Here is a 9301-nt window from a genome sequence, read left to right as displayed (position 1 = left end):
GACCTTATAGAGGTTTACAAAATTATGAGGGGCATAGATAGGATAAATAGACAAAGTCTTTTCCCTGGGGTCGGGGAGTCCAGAACTAGGGGGCATAGGTTTAGGGTGAGAGGGGAAAAGATATAAAAGAGACCTAAGGGGCAACGTTTTCACGCAGAGGGTGTTATGTGTATGGAATGAGATGCCAGAGAATGTGGTGGAGGCTAGTACAATTGCAACATTTGAGGCATTTGTATGGGTATATGAATAGGAAGGGTTTGGAGGGATATGGGGCAAGTGCTGGCAGGTGGGACTAGATTGGGTTGGGATATCTGGTCGGCATGGACGGGTTGCACCGAAGGGTCTGTTTCCATGCTGTACATCTCTATGACTCTATGACACACAGGGTTGTGAATCTATGGAATCTCCTGCCCAGTGAAGTGGTTGAGGCTTCCTCAGTAAATGTTTTTAAAGCTAAGGTAGATAATGTTTTGAACAGCAGAGTAATTAAGGGTGACAGCGAGATGGTGGGTAAGTGGAGCTGAGGCTACGAGAAGATCAGCCATTAACTTATTGAATGGCAGAGCAGGCTTGAAGGGCCAGGTGGCCTACTTCAGCTCCTTGTTCTTACATTCTTATATTTATAAATGTCAACTTTGGCGGGTGAGGCACAATTTCAAGTTCGAAGATGCCACAAAACTTTGACACATAATGAACTGTGTTGAGGACAGTGCTAAACTCCGTTAGAGCAGACATACAACAGGCTGGTGGAATGTTTGGATATTGGCATTTGAAATTTAATTTTGCCAAGTGTGAAGGGGGATATTTTGCAATGAAGAGCAAAGAAATTCAATACAAAAGGAATAATTCCACAGGGAATATTGGAACAAGGGATAAGTGCACAAATTGTCAAGCTGGCATGACAATCTGTGTAACAAAAACAAAGTTGTTGGAAAAGCTCAACAGGTCTGGCAGCCATTTATAAAAGAGAAATCAAGGTTAACGATTTGGGTCCAGTGACCCTTCCTCAGAACTGGAACAGAAATAATAACTTTGATTTATCTTCACAGATGCTGCAAGACTTGCTGAGCTTTTCCAGCAGCTTCTATTTTGTTTCTGATTTACAGCATCCACAGTTCTTTTGGTTTTTATTGACAATTTTAGTAAGTGGTTAAAAAGGCATTAGGGAGCCTGGACTTTATAGAGATCAAGTACAAAAACAATGAGTCTGTGATAAACTTTGGTGAAGAATATAAAAACTGTTCTTCTTGGAGAAGGTTAACAGAGGTGTTCAAAAATTAAAGGTCAAGGCAAACAGAGTCCTAAACCAGAGGGGTACGTTTTAAGGTAATTGGCAAAAATAACCATTGGGAAATGAGAGGATTTTTAAAAATGAAATGAGCAAATAGGACTTGCATTGCAGTGATTGAGAGTGTGATTATTTCAAAATTTAAATGGTTGTTTCAAAAGGGGAACCTGAAAAGAAAAGGTGTGGGGAGCTACAGAGAAAAGTACAATGATCTCCTTTCGTTCTTGCCACTCTAATGCTATGATACAAAAACAGAAACTGTTGGACAATCTCAGCAGATCTGGCAGCATCTGTGCCAACATTAACTGATTTCTCTCCACTGATACTGTTAGACATACTAACATCTTCCAGCAATTTCTGTTTTTCTTTAATCAGGTTTCCAGCATCCGTAGTTCTTTATTTTTGTCTAATGCTACAATGGATGGGTTTGTATCCTTGGCAATGATGAAGATCCAGAGGTGACATAGTGAACAACATGCAGCCTCTTGAATCCTTTTGGATTGACAAGTGCAGAACATGTGGCAACGTCAAGGGCACGGCGCAGAGCGCCGCACAATCGATGTTTGCTGGTGCCGGCTGGTGGGGTCTGTGAGGGAGCGGGAACGAGGCCGTAGTGACGTGTAGCGTTGAGGAGTGGAGGCCGCTGGAAGCGAGTAGCTGCTCAGGTGAGAGTGATGGGCCTCGGGGAAAGTCAACACAGGCACCGGCAGACGCTGCTTTATCCTGACCGTACGACGGAACACGCCGTAACTGTAACGGTTGCGTTTTGTCGCCTTTTCTCCTGACCCTTGGCCTCCTGCGGCGCTATCTCTGCCTCAGGGAGACGTCGCGGCCTTAGCGGGAGGGGAGAGGGGGGGGGGGGAAGATAATGGAGACAGCGGAAGTTGCCGACGGGTTCGCAGCGCATGCCGGGAATTGTAGTTTGCCGATTTTCTTGGAGCTGTCCCTAGATTAACCGGAGCGAGCTAATGGACTACAAATCCTAGCCTGCACCAGTGAAGTTGCATATTTCCTTCCTTTGACACATCAACCGGCCAGCATTTATCAATGAAAGTTGACCCTTTAAATTGTAGCTCGTTCTTATTTCGTCTTCGGTCTCAGTTGTATCTATTTTAAGAACATCCTGGTGTGGGAAAAGGACGGGCAACGTTCCCGTGTGGTTCATCATGGGGGTTGTAATTCCTGATTCGCAAACTTTGATGGAAGGAGTGGGAGGGAAGACTGCATTTCCCAGCATGTCTTTCGGGGCCAGCCCCTGCCAGGCTCATCTCTTCTGTCTGTCAAACAAATTGCTTTCGAATAGTGTCTTAACAGAATTGAAACTCTCTCGTTCCCAGAGGTAAAGGCCTCAGACTAAGGCCATGATTGGTAGTTTACAGATGTGAGATGTCTTAGGTCTTGGTTTCAGTTTCATAGCCAAATCTAGTATAAGTTTGCTGTTTGAGGAAATGTGGTATAAATATAAAATCAATTTAATGTGCCACAGTGTGTTATTTTAGTCATCTTGGTTTTGTGGAGTGTTTCAAAATAGTGCTCTGCCATGGATTGGCCCAAGATTTTGAGCAGTGGACAAGGTGTCAACTCCAACCTTTCCTCACTCAGTCTCATTTGACCTCACTAGCTCTTCAGTAATCAATTCAGGGTTGATATATATGGAATAATTTATATATAAATAGATGTTGTGATCTTAAGGAAAATATAAATTTTCCTCCGTGTATTCTGGCTTGCTGTCTGAGTTTTTATACTTTGTGCAGGGAAAGGGCAGTTTTTGTTGTGTAGAGCCCTGTGAATACTCAGTATGTTTTAATCCTACCTTATTTCTGTATTTATTGACATGAAATTGTAGAAAGCAGCCTGAGTGCATTTGTTGATTGCTCACACAAGATCTTGCGCTGGCTATGTAGTTGTCAGTAAGTTCCGAAATGATATATTCCAGTGGTCACATTAAAAACATTTCCTGGTCATTCAATCCTTAAAGCTGTTTTGCCATTCAGTTAGATTGTTGTCTGATCTGTCCTTGCATCTGCCTGTTTTGGTTCTGTAAGCCTTAGTACTTGTGACCAACAAAATTCTATTAATCTCTGTTTTGAAATTTTTAGCTGTTATACTTCCTTAGCAACTTTTTAGAAGTTGTCTTGTACCAAAAATCTTCCTTCAGATTCTAACACTTTTGTGATTCTGTGAAGGAATATAGTTAACTTTGCAATTGAGGATACTTCAGAATCTACACTCAACTCAGTACTGTATTTGGTATTATTGATCAATAATGGAACTGCCACCTCAGATTAGGATATTGAACAAATGCTGTTACAAAAGCCAAAATAATTTAGGCTGTTGGTCAATACACCATTGAGCTCAACCATCAACACCAGAGAATAGTAAGTTAGATTACTAGTTTAGATATTTTCAAGTCAACATGTTCAGAGATGTTTTGACACACCTCTGAAGCAGGTGGAACTTAAACCTGGGTCTCCTGGCTCTGAGGTAGGGATGCCAGCATTGTGTTAAAGAACCCCTAGATCATTGGAGTTAGCTAATTTTAGCCAAAGCAGCAGTTGGGATACTAATTAAATTTTATGAGCAAGAGATTAAGATCATTTAAGGCTACAATTCCTAATTATTATTCTGCTGGAATCTTCCCTCAGCCTGAGCCAGTGCCAATTGTAGAGGAAAGATGAGCAGAAAGGTAGTTTGTTTGATTGGGTTAAATCTTACCGAATATTTTCTCAATATTTGATTTTTTTTCCCATTTGGAGGTGTTAAGCTCCTGTTGGTTCTTGGTTTAGCCTTATTAACAACTTTGAGTTGTGGGTGAGCAGGAACAATCTGGACTGAACTAACACCAGCTGATACACCTGACACTTTAAATGTACAGTTAAAGGTTTAAAGCCACAAAACCGTTTTCATATCCTGAACACATAGGGATTTCTCAGTGAAATCCAGAATGTGCTAACTGCACATACTGAGAAACAGCAGTTAAGAATATTAGAATATCACTGCAGTGACTATTTTAGGTAATTCAAGACAAGCTTTAGGAATGCATTACCTTGCCTAGTGCCTAAAGCAAATTTGTATGCTTCCACTTTTCTGAAATTCAGCAACAATAACTTTATTTAATACCTTTTTAAATAATTAACTATCTCCAGGCACTTTACAAGAGTGTATTAAAACAAAGTATGATACTGAACCACATCAGGATATATTAGGTCAGATGACTAAAAGAGATATGTTTTAAGGAGTTTTTCAAAGGCAGAGAGATGTAGGGAGGTAGTACCAAAACCTGGGGCCTGGGCACCGAAGACACTGCCACCAATGGTGCAGTAAATATAATGGAAATGCACAAGATATGAATTAGATGAGTGCAGAATCTCAGAAGGTTGGAAGAGATTGGCTTCTGCCTGAAATGTTGATTCTCCTGCTCCTTGGATGCTGCCTGACCTGCTGTGCTTTTCCAGCACCACACTCTCGACAGAGATTAGAGGTACGGTAGGGCTAGGTCATGGAGGCATTTGAAACGAAACAAAAATCAAAATTTAATGTTAATTATATTTTTACAACTTGAGTAATCACTGTTATGATTAGAAAATTAACACACAATTACAGTGTTAAAACAGATAGTTTGCTCAAGCCAGTCTGGTGCTGTTTAATCTCTACCTGAGCTGTAGATCTTATTCCTCTTGCCTACTCTTTCCATGTTCCTTTTTTATCAACAACTAAGAACAGTCACTCGAAGTAGTCTCTGTTTCAAGCACAAACGTGCATTCCATAGAATCTCAACCTTTTATTACCAAAATAAAGTTTTTTCCTGTTCTGTCCCAAAGATCTACTCAGATCTTCTGTGTCCTGCTTAGTCTTTGCATTAGGCTGGCAATTAATGATCCAATGCTGGCATTTAGATAAATAGAAAATAAATCTCGTGATGATATAATTAATATTCCTCTTTCAGCCAGCAGAACAGAGTCACTGGCCACTTTTGTCTTTTGTTCTGTGTGGAGCCTTGTAGTGCATAAATAGACTCTGTATTTGCCTACACATCATTGTCTGCCCAGCTGAATGTTTTATTGGATGTGAAGGATATTGGGATGAGTTGAGAACATGATGAGGCTGTATTTGAGTGCACATACTCTTGCTTTCTTGCCATCCCCGAAGAGAATGTTGTTCCTTGCAGATGAGAATCTGAATTAGATGAGAAACTTTGGATTAAAATGCCTGATAAGTGAAAGCAGTTAATGAATGTCGCTCGCTGTTCAGTAACAGACTATAGAGAAAGGAACTAATTAATATAGAACTGTTCAAAGGAATTTGTCTGGAAAGGGAGAGTAGTTATTTTGGATAACTTTAATTGTCCTAAATGAAATTGGATTGCTTTATCTGTCCTCCTTAAAGTGAAATACGGATGGTGATTATGTCAGATGGGGCAGTAAATATATGGGATGCTTCATATGATTTGTATTTGGCATTCACTGTAATATGCGATGTAAAGTTATGGGATCAGCCATAATCTGATTGAATATTGACAGACTCATGATGGGCTGAATGCTCCTCAGTGTATTTCTTCTATTTTCCTGTGATGTTGGGATCACTTCTAGACTATCAAATTGTAATATCCAGCTGAATAGATAGCTGGGATTTTATGCTGAGGTGTTGAACATATTGGTGGCATTTTGACTAGGTGGAAACAGTGGTGTGGAAGAAATAGCAATCTGCCAGGAAGAGCTCATTGAGAAATTGGACTACTTGAATCCTGAAGCTCTCAGACACCTTGCGACAATGTTCCAACTGCAAATTCTCACATGACGTATTTATCAGCATAGAAATAACAAATGAAATGAATTAGTCGGGTTAGGCTGTGGGGTCGTGTACCACCCTAAAGACTGGAGAAGCACAAAATTCAGAGCAATGTTGATGGAATTCTGCACTGTTGAAAGAGCCATCTTTTGAATTAGATGTTAAACTGAGACCGTGTCTGCCCTCTCTGGTAAATGTACTATTCTATAGTATTGTTGGAAGAAGAGTTAAGGACTTTGCTTATTGTCTTAACAGAATTCTTTTTAAATTGATATCACTGAAACTGTTGATTAGGTCATCACCACATTGCTGTTTATTGGTGCTTGCTGTGGACAAATTCACTGACATTTTTACTACATTTCAGCAGTGTGTATAGACTACGTCCGGTGTTTTTGGCGATCCAATATAATTGTAGACTGGTTATTTAAAAAGACCAGCTAACACAATGTATAACTAATTTTGAAACATCATAACTTCAGGAGAAAAACAGAAATTGCTGGAAAAACCCAGCAGGTCCAGCAGCATCTGTAGAGAGAAAGCAGAGTTAATGTTTTGGGTCCAGAGACCCTTCTTCTTAACTTCAAAGCATCCTGGGTTTGAACCCTTTGTTGCTGTAGTGTATGTAAGCTTTTGGCTGATCAACAAATCAGATGTTGGGATTTATTTAAAGCAGGAATGAGAACTGTCTATGTAGTTAGCATAGATGCATTTAAGGGAAAGCTAGATAAGTATTCGTGGAAGAAATAAGTAGAAGGATATGCTGGCAAAGTGAAATAAAGTGGGCGATGGCTCATGTGGAGCTTAAATGCTGCCGTAGACCCGTTTCCATTGCTATTTGTGTTTACTTCTGACCAGTTTCCATATTGTATGTTTTTATAAATCTTATGCATTGTAATACATCATTGGCTGTGAAGCACTTTAGGACAACATGAGGTTGTGAAGGACTGAAAATATTTAAAAATTCTTTGCTGTAACTATCTAACTCATTATGTATTGAGAGTGATCTTCACATTTAAGGTTCTAAAGAATGGTGTAATCCATGGCAAGCTTGTTTATAGATTAGTTTCTGTTGGTGAGATGAGTTTGGTAATCAGCCTTCACACTGATCAGTGATCGATCTCAGGACCTGCTTTGAGCATTTCCCCTGCATGGCATCATACCTGAAGGGGACAAGTCATATTCAAAAGTAATGCCACATCCATGTTCCTAACATGATACCATAAGAGATCTGTTGCTACATTTTATTATGACTTCAGGATTTGACTGCTCAACTTGACTGTCATACAGGTCGTTCTGTTATAATGCGACAGTTGCATTCCTCCCCAAGCCTGTGCTATGGAAACTGCTATAGAAAATGGCGCTGTAGAAAATTGCTATAGAAACTCGCTATACCCGTTCAGTAGAAAGTTCGTGTTGTCCAGACATCGTTCACAATCTGTCAATCACTTTATAGCCAATTCACGTAGATGAAACGTGCATTATACCAGAATGACTCTTAGTTTATAATGGTATTCAATATCACTGCTGCCATGAAATCACTCTTGGGTGGCATAAACCTCTATATTGTTAACTGGTTGCCATTCATTACCAACGATATTTTGATTTTGTTGTGGAGGCTGTGAATTGGATAACTGCAACAAACTGCTCCTTTTAGCTCCAGGATGAGCAACAAAGTGCCCAAATAATTCATTCTGGATTGCACCTGTTAGTATTTCTTACCAGTTTCAGAGAGCTGGAGGCATCATGAGTGCAATATCAAAAGTTAATAGCAAGCTGTGGCAAGAAACAATACACTTATATTGGTAACATGCATTTTCTGCCATTTTCCAGAGCCACAGAAATTGGCCAGGCCTATAAATTGCATTTAATACTGCAAAATGTAATTGGTTAGGTAATGTTGAAGGATGGGTAAGAATACTTGGCAGGCAGGGGCGGAGTGCTGTTGTGGGCAGATGAATATTGCTACTGATTGGAATTTGAACAATCAGTTCACCATTTAGTAACCAAAATGTTTGAATTCACAATTAATATTTAGACCCAGATATGAAAGGACAGAAATAAATTGATCTTAAATCAACTGCTGTTAATAAGGAAAACTTGTATTGTTTGGCTCACCTACCTTCTAAGAACCATAGCAAAATATGAACCATTCAGATGAGCCTCATCCGAGGCTATGCTTAATTAACCTTAGTTGAAAGAATTAATAAGTGATGTTAGGAATTCATTGCTATTAAGATGCATGGAAGGATAAACTTTGTTCATGGACCAAATTTACTTTTAAGATACCAACCTGGAGTGAGCAACACTAATGTGTAAATAAATAGAGTTTAAAAGTCGCAAGTTAAAGTGTGATGCTAAGTAACTGTCCTGTGTTATTTCAAAATGCAGCCACTTAGCTCAAGTGAATTGTTACATGTCCAGTAATGGCTTATAGATGGCACGTAAATAATAGTTATTATAAATCAAATTTGTTTTATTGTAGAATTATCAAGAATATCTCAAATTACACCAATTCGTCAAACAGCATTGTTTACTTTAAGTCCTGTCTCTTATAACCTTATCCCTTTTCCAGGTAGTTACCCAATTGATTTGAACAAATTTTACAGTCTGTGCCTTGTATCTATCATCTTGTGGTAAAGCATTGTGTTGTCCCCCACCTCTAGTTGGAAACATTTCTTCTGCTTGTCCCCCTTGTTTTTTTTTTCCAAAAGTTTGCAAAAGAAAACTAAAATAAGACCCAAGTATAAACATTGATATACAGTTAACTCTTAAATAAATGATCACCAAAATCTATCAAACAAGAAAACAGAAATACCAAGAGGAAAAAAAAGACAAAACTCAACTAACTACACATCTAACTTAAAACTAACCAGAGTCTATCATTAAAATTCTTACATTATTCAAGAGAAAAAAAAATCCAACGGATAACACATAAATTGAGCAGTGATATACCTGCTCGGAATGTGTTAACATCAGATCACGACAAAACCCGTATTTATCCAAAACATCCCGAGCATAGAGCATATAAAATTCACAAAAATAAAAGCTCTTTAGTACATTCAGATCAATATAATAAAAAAACCCATTTCTAAATAGTAAAAAAAAGTATAAAACTTATTTAAATGGAAATCTTCCCCCTTATTCCCAGGGGGCATCACTTCCTTTCCAAAAAACCCATCATAACCTCTCCCAACCAGTGCCCCACCCTTGACCCAGGCACCCCAC

The 9301-nt window shown here is 39.1% G+C and overlaps 1 protein-coding gene across 2 annotated transcripts in view; it reads left to right on the top strand.

The window, feature by feature from the left end:
• Positions 1–1846: 1846 nt before the first annotated feature.
• Positions 1847–9301, top strand: part of rer1 (retention in endoplasmic reticulum sorting receptor 1) — a 28798-nt gene continuing 21343 nt past the window's right edge. The window contains exon 1 of one of the 2 annotated variants that reach the window (XM_043676020.1): positions 1847–1953. The gene's annotated coding sequence lies outside the window, so the exon portion shown is untranslated. Of the gene's footprint in view, positions 1954–2525; positions 2628–9301 lie in introns of those variants that run through there. The other variant, XM_043676019.1, reaches the window with a different exon arrangement.

Source organism: Chiloscyllium plagiosum, chromosome 34 (genome assembly GCF_004010195.1).
Source record: "Chiloscyllium plagiosum isolate BGI_BamShark_2017 chromosome 34, ASM401019v2, whole genome shotgun sequence".
In the NCBI taxonomy this organism is placed as follows: domain Eukaryota; kingdom Metazoa; phylum Chordata; class Chondrichthyes; order Orectolobiformes; family Hemiscylliidae; genus Chiloscyllium; species Chiloscyllium plagiosum.
This window is presented reverse-complemented; position numbering and strand designations above follow the sequence as displayed.